Consider the following 16,722-nt stretch of genomic DNA (forward strand, 5'->3'; position numbering starts at 1 on the left):
CTCTTGAGGGCAGATGAGATTATACAGCCCCGGTAAGATTTCTCAGACTCTCACCAATCCTAATTATCTTAGTGACCTTTCTAAAGCCAAGTTCAGTTCAGCTGCTGACTGATGCTCACACTCAGAAGCAGTACTCCCCTAGCTACTACCAAACTGTTTTCTTCCCTGCAGGCAGAAGCTACAGACTGTCCTTCAGGTCCCACAACTTCCTCGCAAAGAGAGGAGCACACAATAGCAGGGCAAAGCAGGAAAAGCCCCCGGCGCTCCTGCTCCCACTGTCACAGTTCAGCTGTCAGTAAACTTCAGTTTCACGGGTTCTCAATGCAGCCTTTCAAATGAGCTCCAGATTCTCACCTTTCCTTAAAAAACACATTAGAGATGTGGCAGACTCTGTGGGAACTGCTGTTAGAGACAGATAGAAGAGGCAATTCTTTCTGTGCAAGGTAACAAAATTAGAGATTTATAGCAAGAAGAAAAACAGCAACAGCCTTTGAATGACTAGACTCAGACAAAATCATATGCTACAGCTGCTATTTATTAATTGTTGTGACCAAACTAACTGGAGAAACAAGCTAGTTTTACAAACACTGAGTAAAGGCTTGACCATACACTTAGGATAAAAGCAGAATTGCTTCACATTACAGACAGGGACTGCAGGAACAAGGAAGATTTTAATAGAGGAAATTGAAAATACTCCCAATAAAAGTCAGGAAGGAAAGCAAAGACTGAATGTCACTCAGGAAGACTGACTCTTCCTTTATCGTGACCTCCAGCGTAGTGACAAGGAAGCAGCATATTTCCTTGCCATGCTCCATTATCTGAATTGGGCATTACCTAAAATAAGTGTGCTGCAAATTAGAAATATCTCAACTCTACCACCCTGCCTAACAGATGCCAAGCCTTCATGTAGCATACACACTAAAGGTGCAAATAAACTGCTCATTATCTTACACATGGAGTCACTTCCAGCAAAGTAACAAATTGGTTCCAGTATCACTCCAGAATTACAAAAAAGGAGCAGGCATGTTTTAGCAGAAAGTACAGCATCCTGGAATTATGACGGCCAACATGAAATACTCAGATGCTACAGGGAGAAATGGACATATAAAACCCCAAAGCAAGTATGATTCAGAAAAGCATATGTCAGATCACCCAAGAGATTTAATCATTAGTGGTGTGACCACCTGTGGGTGACACAAGGCAGAAAAAACGGCAACATGGCAATTTTTTTGTGATTAAAGAGGCTCTGGAAAAGAGCTGCAGCCACTCTTTACTCAATTAGTTTTTCTATGTCAACTTTCATAATCAAGACAAATGTGCTCTGGTGTTACATAATAACCTCATTTGACTTACTAAATTGCAAACAAAGAAAAAAAATTTTTGTTTTCTCACTGCACCACCTGCTTATGAGTGTTAGACTCTGATTTGGAAGATTTGACTAGGTAGGGCTAGCAACTGCTCAGATTTGTACTTTTGTCTTAAGCTGTCTATGCCTTTAACCTCAAGCAAACTGGTACAAAGCTCATCAGGGCTGGTGGCTCTGTCTGCACCCAAAGCTGATCTCCCCCTTTCAGTTCCAACATTCACACTAGCAAAAGCCGAGCGAAATGCAAAATCAGCCTCCACCAGACAGTCTCACTTTTCCAAAAGACTTACAGCAGGATAGATACAGGCTGAGCATGCCAGGGTTCTCAGGTATCTGGAACCAACAACTGGTCATACTGCTCAATCATCACAGCCAAATCTAATATTCTGATGGCTATGTAGAGATTTGTAGCTCTGAACTCAAAAAAGAAAATATATAATTCACTGCTCTGGATAGGTAGAGAAACATTCCACCTACTTTGCTCACCTCTTGGATTACCTCCCCCTAGAGTAAAAGAGGTATTTTTACCTCTTTTTATTTATTTTAATTAATTACTTCTATTTTATTTAGAGTAAAAGAAGTATTCTTGGGGTACCTCCCCCCAAGAATAAAACTCTTTATGTCAAGGCTAAGCCCAAAAGACCTTGTTAAAAAGCAAACAGAATCTGTACACTCCTCTAACTTCTTTAGAAAATATTGCTCCATGGAGTATCAATCACTGAGATGATTATCAATAAACCAAAAAACCCCCACAATGTTAAAATATCTTAATTTTTTAAGGCAATGTAAACAAAGGCAACATTAAGAAAATAATTTGGCTGTCCTCAACACAGACAGAGACTGTAAAGCTATTTACAAGCACTTACCAGATGCTTACTTTGCTATGAAAATAAAAGGAAAATAAAGCAAATCACCAGCACCACTTACTTCCTTAACATGCTTCAAGGGATTAAAAAAGAGGGCTCAGGGGAGAAAAGGGCTTGAATACTTTGGAAAAAAAAAATCAGTGTGCATTCTTCAGAGACACAAGGGCTGCTTTAGCAATTACTATGCTGCTCCTTCTGTCACTGCACTGGAAAGGCAGCATGAACTAAAGGCCTCTAATTCCCACATGCAGTAACATCTCCAAGAACAAGTGACAGGCTCTCTCTAGCCCTATGTCTCACCTTTGTAGGACTCTAATAAAAGATCAAAGCCTTATAGCCACTGCAAGGATGCAAAGAGCAGCAATACACAAGTCTGCATATCCTTCACCACTACACCACTACCACCAGGATGGTTCCACAGTGGAACAGACCAAGTCACAAATGAACTACAGGTTAAGATTAAACACACTCAAAAAATGGAGTGGAGACAGGCCTTGGGCATAGCTCATCACAAGGTGCTATCTTCTCTGATAAAGTTGCATCCATTACTTGGTTCACAGTGAGAACTCATCCCAAATTCCTCACTGACAGTGATTTCTCACACATAATACTTTCTACCATGTTTATCTGGACACATGTTCTCCCATCCTGGCTGATAACAACAGACCTTTGTTATTCTCACTTTCCTCTGCTCCAATCTAGTATACAACATCAGCACATTGCTCGCAATACCTAAATGCAGCTTTTAGAGCTCAGAAAGCTCCCAGCTGCTACAATGTCTGTTGTGTGTCTCATCATAAACTTCTACTACTATACACTATACTACAGTACTTTGTCGTACTGTACTTAAAATACTACTACATCCTTGTTCTCTACTTTCCCCACAGGCTTCCCACAGAATTTCAAATCATGATCAAATCTGCTCACATATTCAAGTCACACCTTGGTGGTACTAGAAACTTGCCTAGAGGCTATTCAACAAAATATCAGAGTGAACCCTTCCAAGGAAATAAGGGGGGAGGGGGGGGGGAGGGGAAGATAATTGTATCACCTTGCCTCCAAAGATAAAGCACACTCCTGGGAGTTTATGAGCTGCGATGCCAGGGAACACTATTTAAAAATGAGACTTAAAATGCTAGAAAAACAAAACATGTCATTGCATATGTTTCCCCTGTTAAGGGACAGGGTAAGGCAGCATGCGCACAGGCGCTTACACAAATGTAGACACACAACTGAAATGAAAGCTAGACGTTGCTTACACTCTGGTGGTAAACGCAGTACAAAAGCGTAGATGTAAGTCCTATTTTATTGTGCAGCAAATGAATGCCCTGCACTGGCATTCAAGGGGTTGAAATTCAGTCCTCCAGCAGAGCAGACAATAGGCAGCTATCCTGGGTAGGAGAGCTGGTTGTATTTCTAGCAGGGAGGGGAGAGGTTCACCACAGTCCCTGTGCTAAGCCAACTTTACCTTTTGGGGGAGGGGGGGAGGGAGGAGGAGAGAAGCACTTTGATAAGTTAAGAGGATGAAAAGTCTATTTATATTTTTAATTAACCACATTCTACAGTGTTATTAAGCAGCAATCAAAGATGCAGATGGTACGGATTTCATTGGCAAGAGGTGCACTGCGCTGAATATTAAGGAACTCTGTCCCTTGTGCTGGTTTTGGCTGGGATAGAGTTAATTTTCTTCATAGAAGCTAGTAAGGGGCTATGTTTGGATTTGTGCTGGAAACAGCTTTGGTTATACAGGGATGTTTTCATTATTCCTGAGCAGCCTTACACAGAGCCAAGGCCTTTTCTGCTCTTCACCCCATCTCACCAGCGAGCGGGCTGGGGGGGCACAAGAAGCTGGGAGGGGACACAGCGGGGACAGCCGACCCCAACTGACCAAAGGGATATTCCATGTCAGCACGTCATGCTCAGCATATAAAGCTGGGGGAAGAAGGAAGGCAGGGATGTTTGGAGTCATGGCATTTTGCCTCCTCAAGTAACCGCTGGGAAGGATGGAGTGTGATGGATCCCTGCTTTCCTGGCGATGGCTGAACACCTGCCCACAGATGGGAAGTGACGAATGAATTCCTTGTTTTGCTCTGCTTGTGTGTGTGTTTTGCTTTACTTATTAAACCCATGAGTTTTCTCACTTTTACCCTCGTGATTCTCTCCCCCATCCCACTGCAGGGGAGTGAGCGAGCAGCTGCGTGGTGCTTGGTTGCTGGCTGGGGTTAAACCACAACACCCCTATAAACAGGCCTAATCACCATCTGAAGGCTAGAAGGTAGTGATGAAAGTAAGCATTAATAAGGCCACAATTAGGCCCTGCAGCAGGCTGTACTCCATCAAGGTGCTCATGTTTCTAGATGTTTCTTAGAGTAGGACCCTCAAATTCTGCTGTAGATGTTACTGCTTTGGATGTCAAGACCTCTAATAGCTATTTTAGGCAAAGCTATGACAAGTGTAATTTCTCTGTCTTTGGAGGGCCTGGCATCAGTTCGGATTTTACTTCCCAGTACCATTTCTGCAGCAAGACAGCCCCTCATTCCAGCTGTTACACCCTGCTCGCTCTCAACGACTGAATTAAACTGGGCAGCTGGTGCTCTCCAGGCAGAGAATGGCAAGGGGTGCAGGAAAATGAGAAGCTTTAGAAGCTATCACTCACTCTCCCTCCCTCTTAGAGCAGCAGAAGCACATCATGGCTGCATCTGCATTTTAAAGTTAACCTAGCCACAGCTATAAAAGCCATTTCGGACCCTCTGCACCAGTTTTAGAGAGATATTTACTCACTATCAACCTCATACTTTCAGCCTGTCTTTACACTATAGCGTTACTGCAGAAGAACAACAATAGAAAAAAGTCTGTGTAGAAAATGAATCCTACAATGCATCTCCTGCTACATGCCAATACATCCAAAAGCTGCTCATTGGTATGGGGTTGTCTGAACAGCCTAGAGCTTTCCAAAAGGAGACAGCCTGCCACATCACACCACAGCCCTGCAGAAACAGCAGAGCACTGAGGAGCCTGACCTGATACTCAGCAGGACTCAGGGGTTTGTGCTGCATCTCACACACTGCACATCCTGGCCTTGTGGACCAATATTCTGCTTGGAAATGGCAAGAGTGGATTTCATCACTGAAACAGTCTCACCTCACATCCAGGTACCACAAGAGCATTGTATTGCAGCACAATGTCAGCTACAGTGCTAGGTGCCTTTTTGTTAGCTAAAACTATGTATTACTGATAGCCATGTAGTTCAACCCAATATACTCTGGGGTGTGCATGAAAGGTATCCCAGATTCATTCAACTTGAAATATGTTTTGCTCAACCTACTGGCTGCCAACATTGTACTAGAAAAAGGTGTTAAGGTAATGCTTTTTACTCACTTTTTAAAACAGCAAGAGACACTCTGGTATGATGTTTGCATTTAAAACCCCAGAACTCCCCCGCCCCCCCACCAGTGAATTCCCTAAGTTGCAGAGGGAACACAAGAGTGGCTTACTAACACAGTTTCTGTAAACTAGGTGCCTGATAGAAGCGTGTCTCCTTGGACCATGGGCTGAGTCAGAGACCAACAAACACCCATTGCTACTTATGTGTTTGTCTTATCCTGCTTTTCCTGGAGTAAAAGGCTATCCATATGTGATCCTTCCTGAGCATTCAGAGCTATGAAAGGAAAAGCAGTGGCCTGTCAAAAATCTACTTCTGAAAGTGCAAGCCCAGTATTTCATGTAGCCCCTTTTCAAGAAGCCAGGGCTTGTTAACAACTTTGGTGCAGACACGTTGCTGTGAAAGAAGCAGTAGATATTGCAGCTACTAAAGACAGATGACATTATGAGCAATATGACACTAAGGCAAAGACATTACTGACAGGTAACTAAATGCTCATGAACTGGAGGATTTGGATTCCCACCAGCAGCATTGTCTCTTAGATCAAATAAGCATGGGTCTGAACCAATGGATCAACAGACTTGGTGACCATTCCCAAATGAAGACGGCCCCTTTCCCTAAAAACTACTCAGAGCCACTTAGATTTGTTGGTTTGTCACATTACTACATTGCCCTATTTCACTTAGGCTAAAGAGAAAGAATCAAAACTTGACATCTTGGAGCCCAGCTTTACGATAGCATACGGCAACTCCTTGACAAACTGCAAAATACCTGACATTTAAAGATGGATGATGTAAAATCAAAAGATATCAACTCTCCAGGAGACAGAGTGCTATTACCTTGAATTATTTTTTAAAGAGAATCTGAAAGGTAGAGACTTAAAAGAATGTAGATGTGCACTTCAATCCTTTCAGCTCCACAAGCAAAAATGGCTTCTGAGCTACTACTGTCTTCAGGACAACCTTGCCTCTCAATGAAGAGTTCTGCTTTGCAAAGCACACACAGCAACCCTCACTCACTGCCATGAGGCACTGAATTGCAAGCTGCATCACCTTGCTGAGAAAGCCCTGTCCTCTAAGCACAGACTGAATTTTATTATTTTTTTTCAGCTGGATATATAAAGCTCATTTTGATGGACAAATGTTGGTATCCAAAGTTAATCAGATAATCCACTCTGCAACTGTCACCTTTGGCTCTCATCATTAATGGAGATAATCAGGTACCCTAATGAATGATTGATCTGATTCTAAGGCAGCCATCTACAAATGACCAAAAGCACTGTGCTAATTGCCTGCCTCCCCTTCCTCTCACTATTCATTATAAAAGAAGTCTAAGCAAATAGCTTAGCTACACCTGCAATGCAGACATCAAAAGTAATGCTGAGAATCCCAGCCCAAACATTGAAACACAGGTCTTAATTTGATTTCCTAAATGGAGGTATGTTGGTTTTATATGCCTAAAGCAGACAGAAGCCACTGGCTAAGCCAAAAGTCTGTCCTTTGAAGGGCCATTTCCCTGCAGTAAGTTCTCCTAAATACTGGAGTTTCAAAAGCAGGCTAGCTGAAATGCTGCTGGAGAGCAGTTTGGTTCAGTAAAACGAGGAGCTGCTCAATCTTATTATCAGACCACAGCAACAAATACATACATCCAAACCCATAACAATTTTCCTAAAAAAAATTTTTTTACAAAAATCCAGTTAATTTTCCCCTCTAATTTTCTGAGGCAAAATCAGCTTCAGTCTCCTGCACAGTGACCTTAGGTGCTGATCTAACCACTGCCATATTTCACTGCCACAAACCCTAAATAGCAGTGTTCTGTTTTTCACCTCCACATTCAGTATCCTCTGCTCCAAAGTTCTGGAGTTTTACAGCATTCACACTCCAAATGCACTGTATTACAACAGATCCCAAGATATTTAATGAGGGCAACAATCAAATCAAACTGACAACCAAACCAGTTTCTGCCCGTTTTATACATTGAAAAGCAAAGGGAATGCTTGCATTTCTGTATGACAGGAGGGGAACTCACTTACTGTGAGGAAGTGTCTTCCAGCCTGTTCAGGGTGGCCTGGATGACAGGAGCTGACAAAAAGCTGGGTCAAAAGAATGTCACCTGGGGAATCAATAACCCACTAAACAAACTGCTGGCTGAACTATTTTTTAGCAAAGGTTATCTTGTGAATAGGTCTAAGCAGAGTTGATTAGCTACAGAAATTGCTTTTTGATGATAAAAATGATTCCCTTCAGGCTCATACACCACAGCCAGAGGGAACAAACATCACAATTTCAGACATAATCCTCCTCTTCTTCTGCACACTACCTTTAATCTCAAAAAAAAAAAAAAATTTAAAAAATCTGCCTTGCTTTCAGGCTTATCTCAGTCCTATTTTTCCCCAGTCCTCAATTTCTACCCTTCTCTTTTATTGCTCAGGCTAAGCATGCAGCAACTACAGCTACCTAGTATTACCAGAACCCAGAAGCCAGACTGCAGAGTAGTTCCCGGTGATTATTTGCTTTCAGTTTTCTTGCCAATGAACTCCTGAATTGAGAGAAGAGAATAGCACTTTTTATCTGAAGGAATGAAGATTAAAACCTCACTTTAAATATCCAGAGTGATAGAAGAAGGGCAGGCAGATGCTAAGACTAGCAGTCTGTTGCTCTGAGAATGCCTCAGGTGTTTTTCTGCCTGAGGGCTCTTTGGAGGTGTGGCTGCTTCGCTCCAACCAAAGCATCCCAGGAATACAGGGTTTATCAGGCAGCCTTTACCTCCCAGCTTTACTACGCAGACAAGACAAAGGTAATCAAATATCAGGAGAACTTATCAGACCCTAGCTAACCTTCCTAAAAGAAAGTCTAAGGAAGGGACAGCTGACTGGAGCATCTCAGATTCCCCAGAAAACTAAAATGCAGAAGCCTCTACAAGGACATGCCAAAGTCACTTTACTTCCAGCCCTTGCCTCTGGCAAGAGCAGCACTATCCGCTCCACTTTCTTTCACTGCTCAAGGAAGGCTCTGTATTTCAGAGAATTAGCAAGAAATAGAGACAGTTTTAGCTTCTCCCTCATCTGCTCCAGGATAGGTCAAACCTGTCTGCAAATCACTGCTAGTTAACACCCACCACACAACCTAAATGAAGTAAATAGGTCATCTCAAGCAAACTCCTATCTGATATTTGCCTGAATCATGTGAAATGCCACAACCACAGCTGGCACTATCCCACACTCCTTGTTGGAAGCTGCACTGTAGAAGCCAGCAGTCAAGAATTAGCCTACTCTCCCTAGGGACAAAAAAGCCTCTCTTTAGAAAGAGGCCTTTGGGAAAATCCAGGTGGTATCCAAACATCCAACATCTGAACACTGGCAGGGGGGAATGAGATCCTTACCATGACAGGGCTTTTGTTGATTACTAAAAGAAACACTAACAATGATCATCACTGCTGGATGTGGATTCACAATGTTCACTACATCCATGAGCAGCTTATCTTCATAGGTACAGCTAGGTCTAGTAGCTCTGTGGTCTTTTTACTGCTGGCTGACTCATTATTTTGAACACAGAAAAACATTAATACAATAAACGCACCTATCACAACAGCATTTGGGTTCACTTGCAAACACTGACAATGTGGTTTTTATTTGACAAAACATTACAACAGCACAGTTACCAGCCTGGCAGTGAAGAACATGCCCTTGTGCAAATTAATCTGTATTAGAACTGATTTGCCAGTACTCCAGGTAGCAAACTGTTGATGTGCTGATGGACGAGAAGTTACAGTTTTTATAATCTGTGGTGTCCCTTGAGTTAGCTGATCGCTAATCGGTACTGAACACCCCCCTCCCCCAACTCCATTACAAGCCATTAGTTAACTTCCTGAGGAGAAGTTACATATCCCACATCCCTGAGTCCACTGACTTTCTATCTTGGACACCTTCTTCCCTTTCTCACACCTCCCTTCAGGCTGCCGCACCTAGCTGCCCATCCCTACGGGGCACCCAGCCTACCTGTGGGGATGGCCGAAGGCTGGGCCCTTCCCAGTCCCCAGAGCGCGACGCTCAGGCCAAGCGCCCCTACGGCATCGCCCACCCAGGCCTTCCACGCCTGCCTGGCAGGTTTTCCAACCGATGACGCGGCTCTCGGCACGGAAGCACCACGTAAGAAATGTAATAAAGGATTTTCTAAACCTGTTATCCCACCCGGACAGGTACGGTACTACGACTCCCACTGCACATTACAGGCCCTTTCTACCCAAGGCCTGGCGGGGTCCCCGACGGACAGGGCCTGCGGCCACCCAGAAGCGTTTCACCGGCGGGCGGCAGGCCGCAGGGCCCGCGGCACCCCACGGCAGGCGCTCACTGGGCCCCGCTCGGGCCGGCGGGAAGAAGGGCCCCGGGCTCCGGCTCCTCGCCGCCGAGCCCCACCGCAGCTGCCCCTCGCCTCGCCGTGCCGCGGGGCGCGCCCCACACCCGGCCCCCCCGGCGCCCTCCGCTGACCCGCGCTGCCCGCGGGGGCCCGGCCGGGCCGCCCCGAGCGCCGGGCACAGAACCGCAGGCGGGGGAGGGGGGGCGGAAGGGGAGGAGGGGGGGGGAAGGGGGGGGGGGGAAGGGGGGGGGGGGAAGGGGGGCGGCCCCGCCCCCCGCGGCCGCGCCGAGCCCAGCGCGCGCTCCCTGCCGCGTCGCGCGCCCCTCACCTGCCGCGAGCCAGCCACGCCCCAGCGCCCAGCAGGAAGCGGCTCCCGGCACCGCTTCCGCCCCTAGTTGTGCGTCACTTCCGCCCGGTTAGGGCGCCCCGCGTCTGGCGGCGAGGCCCAAGGCCGGGCTGGGGGTGGGGTCCGGGCTGCGCATGCGCGCAGTAGCGGGACGGGACGGGACGGGACGGGACGGGGCGTGGGGCGTGCGGTGGCCCGCGGCGGCGGTGGGCTGTCCTCCCACTCGTCCCGGCGCCGCTGGGCCTGGCGCTGCCTCGTCTGCACCACCTGAGTCCCTCCCCGGCACTGCTGCGCGCCCCGGCGCCGGCCGGCAGCGCGGGCCGTGTGTGGGCAGCAGGAGCTGGCGGTCCGCCCGCCCCGGGACAGGCCGCCCAGGGGCACCGGCGAGGCCCTGCGGAGCGCTGCTGGGTGCCGCGGAGGCGGGGGGGTGCTGCAGCACGCCTCCAGCACGCCTCCGCAGCTGGCTGCCCCGCCGGAGCTGCCGTGAAGGGGGCGATGCTGGCGCGGTCAGCCCGGCCTCGGCCCACGTGTTACAGAGCCACAACCAGAGAAAAGCCCGCAGCTGCTGGGTGCCGGGTGATCTGCGCAGCCCTGCTTCTGTGCTTGGCTGCTTCTCTGCTACCGCCTATCTGGTACAGAGCAGGGCAAGCAAAAGGGGAAATCTCTGCATCACACGCTTGCTTGTTTTCTCTCCAGTGTTCATGTTTAGAGTTGAGCAATTTAAAAATTGACTTCATAAAATAGTGATTTTTTTTTTCTGAAGTACGTTCTACTGATTTGTTCTTGTGGTGCTTTTATATTCCCCTTTTTGCACACATTCAGGCAATCACATTCTTCCAGCACAAATGCTGATGAAAAGTGAATTTCGAGAGTGCATTTGTAAATATTAAAACCACATTTTAAAGGAGTATGTGCTACACATGACAGGTATTGGCACGCTCATCTGCTTTAGGATCAGAAACAATTTCTCAAGACTTAAGTAAACAGTTACAACTTAACACTGTCTGAATAGCAAATACCAGCTTTTGAATGCACGCAGGAAACATTTGTGACCGATAGGTAGCATTAAAAACAGTGCACAAGGAAAAAAATGAGGCAAACCTCTTCAAACAGTGAATGCACCTAAAAACATCAGGACCTGCTCATGCATATTCAACATGGGGAAAAAGGGTAAATCCATTACATAAATTACCTGTTGCATGTTCTTTGCTTTTTACTCCTTTGCAGTGGGAAGTGCTGACTGAAGCATCAGAGTGATGTTAGGCCTGGTGAAATTGCACAGGAGATCAGCAATCAGCAGCAGCTTCCTTGTTTCAGAGCCTGCAGGAGGGTGCGGTGCTTGTGCCCTGTGCCCTGTGATGTTTTAATAAGGGGCCTGGTAAGACCCATCAGTACAGACAGCATAAGGGCACAAGGCTTAAGAGCTAAAGATCAGGGTGAGAGCTACTGAAACTCTCTCTAAAAGGAAGAAGGTTATAAAGGAGTAGAAAATCCTGCCAAAAACTCCAAGCAGACAAAAAAGCAGATCTAGCCGAGTCTGAGCAAGGAGCATGTGTGTGGGTGTCAGGACCTGTCAAAAACAAAACAGGGAAGCGGATGTAAGAAGATCAGAATCTATTCTGATCCATTTATATTTATATACTACTGACGGAAAGCCCTCCAAACGCTTTCTGCTGCTTGGCTGAAAATCCAATTCAATGCATTTATAAAATTCAAGAGAAAGCAAGAGGTCATGGCAGACTGATGCAAGCCTTTCCCATATCCCCCTCCCAGCCACCCTGAGGAAGAGGAGTCAGCAGGTTTGCAACATCCATCATTAAAAGGCAAAAAGGGAGTTGACAGAAAGAGAAAGGGAAGACAGCTGGAAGGCAGCTCTGCAGAGAAGGACCTGGGAGTCCTGGTGGACAGCAAGCTGCCCATGAGCCAGCCGTGTGCCCATGTGGCCAAGAAAGCCACTGGTATGCTGGTGTGCATTAGGAGGAGCGTGGCCACCAGGTCGAGGGAGGTGATCTTCCCCCTTTACTCTGCCCTGGTGAGGCTGCATCTGGAGTACTGTGTTCAGTTCTGGGCTCCCCAGTTCAAGAGAGGACAAGGGACTACTGGAAAGGGTCCAGCAGAGGGCTACCAAGATGACTGGGAGACTGGAGCATCTCCCTCGTGAGGAAAGGCTGAGAGAGCTGGGCCTGTGTAGCTTGGAGAAGGCTGAGAGGGATTCTTATCAACGCATACAAATACCATAGGGGCAGGTGTCAAGAGGATGGGGCCAGGCTCTTTTCAGTGGTGCCCAGCGACAGGACAAGGGGCAACGGGCACAAACTGCAACATGGGATGTTCCACCTGAATATGAGGAAAAACTTCTTTACTTTGAGGGTGACAGAGCACTGGAACAGGCTGCCCAGAGAGATGGTGGAGTCTCCTCCGGAGACATTCAAAACCCACCTGGACTCTGTGACTGTGCAGCCTGCTCTGGGTGAGCCTGCTTTAGCAGGGGGTTGGACTAGGTGATCTCCAGAGGTCCCTTTCAACCCTGACCATTCTGTGATTCTGTGAAGACAGTGAATCTTACGCCAGGTGGGCAGAGAGGTGATGGAAAGCAGGGATACAGTGAGCCTCATGTGAGAAGTGGTAGTAGGGTACAAGTGGACTGGACAAAGCACCAGGAAGACCCTATTAGTGAGTGAAAGGCTGTAAATCATAGTGAACTCCTGTGTAACCTTGTTGTATATCAAATGTCTTTCCTGTGCAGACAAGACCTATCTAACTGGGCACACGTAGGTGTGAATAACAGCACAGAAAGAGTCTGGAGGCAAATCAGGAGAGCAGCTGCTTAACACAGTGTTTAATTCAACATTAGAGGCACTAGTCTTTGGCCAGCTGCATGTCTCAGCCCATGCAACTGGCAGGTGGAAACCAAGTAACACCATTCCCAGCCAGTGGAATAGTAGACACTATTTCTTCTCTCTGTGCCCGTGGAATAATGGACACCATTTCTTCTCTCTCCAGAACAATGCTCACTGGCTACATCTCATAACCTTTCACTAGCTCATTTTCAGTGGTCCTGAGGAAAGGATCCTCTTACTTAAGAACAGGCTGTTTTGGGCGAACCAGCTGGCATCTGTGGCTGCCCAGCTCACCCTGCTGCTGCTTTGCATTGACAGGTTCCAGCCAACAAAACCAAACCCACGCACAGTATTTTTCTCCTTTAACAAAAGGAGCACTGCTACCCACTGTTGCCCAAGTACAGGAATGTTTAGACGGAGGTCCTTCTTCCCATACAGTCAGTAAGATGTGATTTTTCATAGGCTGCAAAAAGCAGTGCCTTGAGGCGTGCTAAGTCATGCGTGACAGCATGGCAGAGACTTTGCAGTTAGGAAGCACACTAACTGCTGGTTTGGAAAATGCCTTCTGGTTTTCCCAGAGCCATTGTACAAGATTATACCAATGGGAAACACTGGCTGGGGGGGCTGCAGAGAGATCCTGTTTATGCATGGTGGCACTGCCACTCTCAGTCACTTTGTTCTGCGGTGGCAAGGTAGTGAGCTGGACCTCCCCCCCCCAGTCGGAACCTGCTTTTGCCCTTGGCAGGTTGAATTAATGAAGCCAGATGTTTCCACCAATCTTCTTGTGGGCTGTACAGAGGCTTTGCATGCTCTGCTTTGCTCTCAGTTGCCAGCAGAATCCTGTAAGCAACTGGCTGATCCAAAGCAGCTCAGGGCACGTCAGGTTTTCTGTGCTTTTGCACGCCATTCTCTGGCTAACTGTCTGGAGTGCTTATTCTTCTGTTACCTTTTCCATCATTGCAATATTCAACCACTTCTTCCTTGCCCAGAACTCTTGCATAAAGACATCTTTTTCTGTAGGCTAGACTCATTGCAATTATCTATACACAAACTGATCACTCATCTGTAGTTGTGTCACAGCCACAAATTCATGTGCAAGAGTCAACCCTTTTAGATTCACATTATATTTGAACTAATTTTCACTTTTCTGAGACTGCATTTTCCCACCAGAGTGCTTTTTCTTAAGTGAAAAAAAAAAGGAAACCAACAAACCGAGCCTTCAAAACATTAGATTAATTTGCTCTTTCTCTTGCTGCAGTATCTTTTACTGAGCAAAGTCACCTTGGGCAAGTAATTAGTGCTTCACTTCCCTCACTAGAAAAATGGAAACAATCATATTTTTCCATCTTTGATATCTTTAGGATGGAAAATGTTGCTACATATTATTTATTATAATGTTTTACACCAAAATTTAATAACATAAAACTCAGAACCTGAAGGGAAAATGTAAAAAGCGAAGATGAGGAGAATACAGAGTGCTGCTGTGTTGTGTGTTTTGAAGATGCTGGAAATTTCTTGAAGTCTGTTGAGTAGTGTTTATCAAACATTCAGGCAGAGCTGGCTGAGTCGCTTTTGCACAAGGGGACAGGGCCAGAAAACAAATCAGGTCTTACTCCAGACATCCCTCTTGTTTTGCAGTTTTTCAGATCTGAGGAATGTTTTGCTACTGTAGTTGGATGTAGGGTTGAGCTCACCTAAGACTTGTAAGTGTTTGGATCTCAAGTTTTGCTTCAGATTTGACTAATGTTTTGCTGGTAGTGTTGTCTTAGAAGAACAGGCAGGATCCTCCCTGAACATCTGTCCCTTGTTCTGTGTCTGGAGACAATGGGCACCCCCTCTGAGTACATGCTACCGATGGGTATATGCTCACAGGATGTTGAAACTAGACATAACTAAACAATGTTCTGTCATTTGAGAGACAAAAGTAATATGCTAAGTACTTCCCTCCCCTCCCCGACATATAGATGTTCTAAGCATAACATTGATCTGTATTACCTCTGAGGTGCCCTTATTGCAGGGGAATAAAATAAGGGCCACCTACAGCCACCTGTCCTTCTGCACAAGCTTTCTTCTGAGTCAGGTTTGTGGACACTTTTTGCACAAACTTCCCCTAGACATGTGGCCTTCCTCTTGCCCTAGTTATGGGGATTTGGGGTAAGATGCAGTGGAGTGGAACAAACTAGAGCCTGAAGTTGACCGAACCACCCTATCTGTCTCCCTTTGTCTTCTCTGCCACTCTTGTCGAAGTCCACTCCTCAACCCCTTCTGGTTCTGCACTTTCTTCCCTAACATCCAAGCATCCTCCTCTGCCCTGGACTCACAGCTTTAAACATCACTTACCAGCATCTCATCCCTTATTCTTTATGAATGCCAGAGCCCTTCTGACATCCTGTGCCTGCACTGCCTGTTGGACTGTAAGTTCTCCAGGGCACAACGTGCTGCCGTGCTTTGCGTAGGGCTCAGGCTGTGGCTGGTCCTTAGGCAGTGCTGGAAAAAAAAATAATTAACAATAATAACACAACTTCTTCATTGCATACATGAGTATCAATTACTATCATAGGTTAAAATGGTGCCTTTTTATACAGCTGCACTGAACTAGCGTCTCTTATTGATGCGCCTTGAACTGGTCTGTAAGGGAAGGCTGGATTGCAAAGGTCTCTGTCCTAAGTGTCACTGGGAAGACTGTTATCTATTAATTCCAAAATGCCATTTGTAGCATTACATCCACACAGTTTGGCACACTCATGGTAATTGCCTTTGCTGACAGGGAAAGGAAGAGCAGGGCAGGGAAGGGAAAAGAGAAGAAAAGAGAAGAAAAGAAAAAAGGAAAGGAAAGGAAAGGAAAGGAAAGGAAAGGAAAGGAAAGGAAAGGAAAGGAAAGGAAAGGAAAGGAAAGGAAAGGAAAGGAAAGGAAAGGAAAGGAAAGGAAAGGAAAGGAAAGGAAAGGAAAGGAAAGGAAAGGAAAGGAAGAGGAAAGGAGAGGAAAGGAGAGGAAAGGAGAGGAAAGGAGAGGAAAGGAGAGGAAAGGAGAGGAAAGGAGAGGAAAGGAGAGGAAAGGAGAGGAAAGGAGAGGAAAGGAGAGGAAAGGAGAGGAAAGGAGAGGAAAGGAGAGGAAAGGAGAGGAAAGGAGAGGAAAGGAGAAGAGAAGAGAAGAGAAGAGAAGAGAAGAGAAGAGAAGAAGAAAAGAAAAGAAAAGAAAAGAAAAGAAAAGAAAAGAAAAGAAAAGAAAAGAAAAGAAAAGAAAAGAAAAAAGAAAAGAAAAGAAAAGAAAAGAAAAGAAAAGAAAAGAAAAGAAAAGAAAAGAAAAGAAAAGAAAAGAAAAGAAAAGAAAAGAAAAGAAAAGAAAAGAAAAGAAAAGAAAAGAAAAGAAAAGAAAAGAAAAGAAAAGAAGAAAAACCTTGCATGTTTATGAAATGATTGTACATACAAGGGAAAAAAGGTAGACAACAAAAAAATAGGCAAGAGACTAGAAACTCCCTGGAGTGGAGCATAGATGAGGATAGTGTTTCATATGCATGTTTTTATTCTGTGGCTCCTTTCCACGTCCCCACAGCACCCCTGACTCTG

The 16,722-nt window shown here is 45.9% G+C and overlaps 1 protein-coding gene across 6 annotated transcripts in view; it reads right to left on the reverse strand.

Annotated features, from left to right (window-relative positions):
• The window catches only part of WASHC1 (WASH complex subunit 1), a 46,769-nt gene extending 35,240 nt beyond the window's left edge, over positions 1-11,529 (reverse strand). For 2 of the 6 annotated variants that reach the window (XM_056341144.1, XM_056341148.1), the window contains exon 1: positions 10,298-10,429. The gene's annotated coding sequence lies outside the window, so the exon portion shown is untranslated. Of the gene's footprint in view, positions 1-9,611; positions 9,771-10,297; positions 10,430-11,507 lie in introns of those variants that run through there. The other 4 variants (XM_056341152.1, XM_056341147.1, XM_056341150.1 and 1 more) reach the window with 4 other exon arrangements.
• Between the last annotated feature and the right edge of the window lie 5,193 nt (positions 11,530-16,722).

The sequence above is a fragment of the Falco biarmicus genome, chromosome 5, assembly GCF_023638135.1.
Source record: "Falco biarmicus isolate bFalBia1 chromosome 5, bFalBia1.pri, whole genome shotgun sequence".
Taxonomy (NCBI): domain Eukaryota; kingdom Metazoa; phylum Chordata; class Aves; order Falconiformes; family Falconidae; genus Falco; species Falco biarmicus.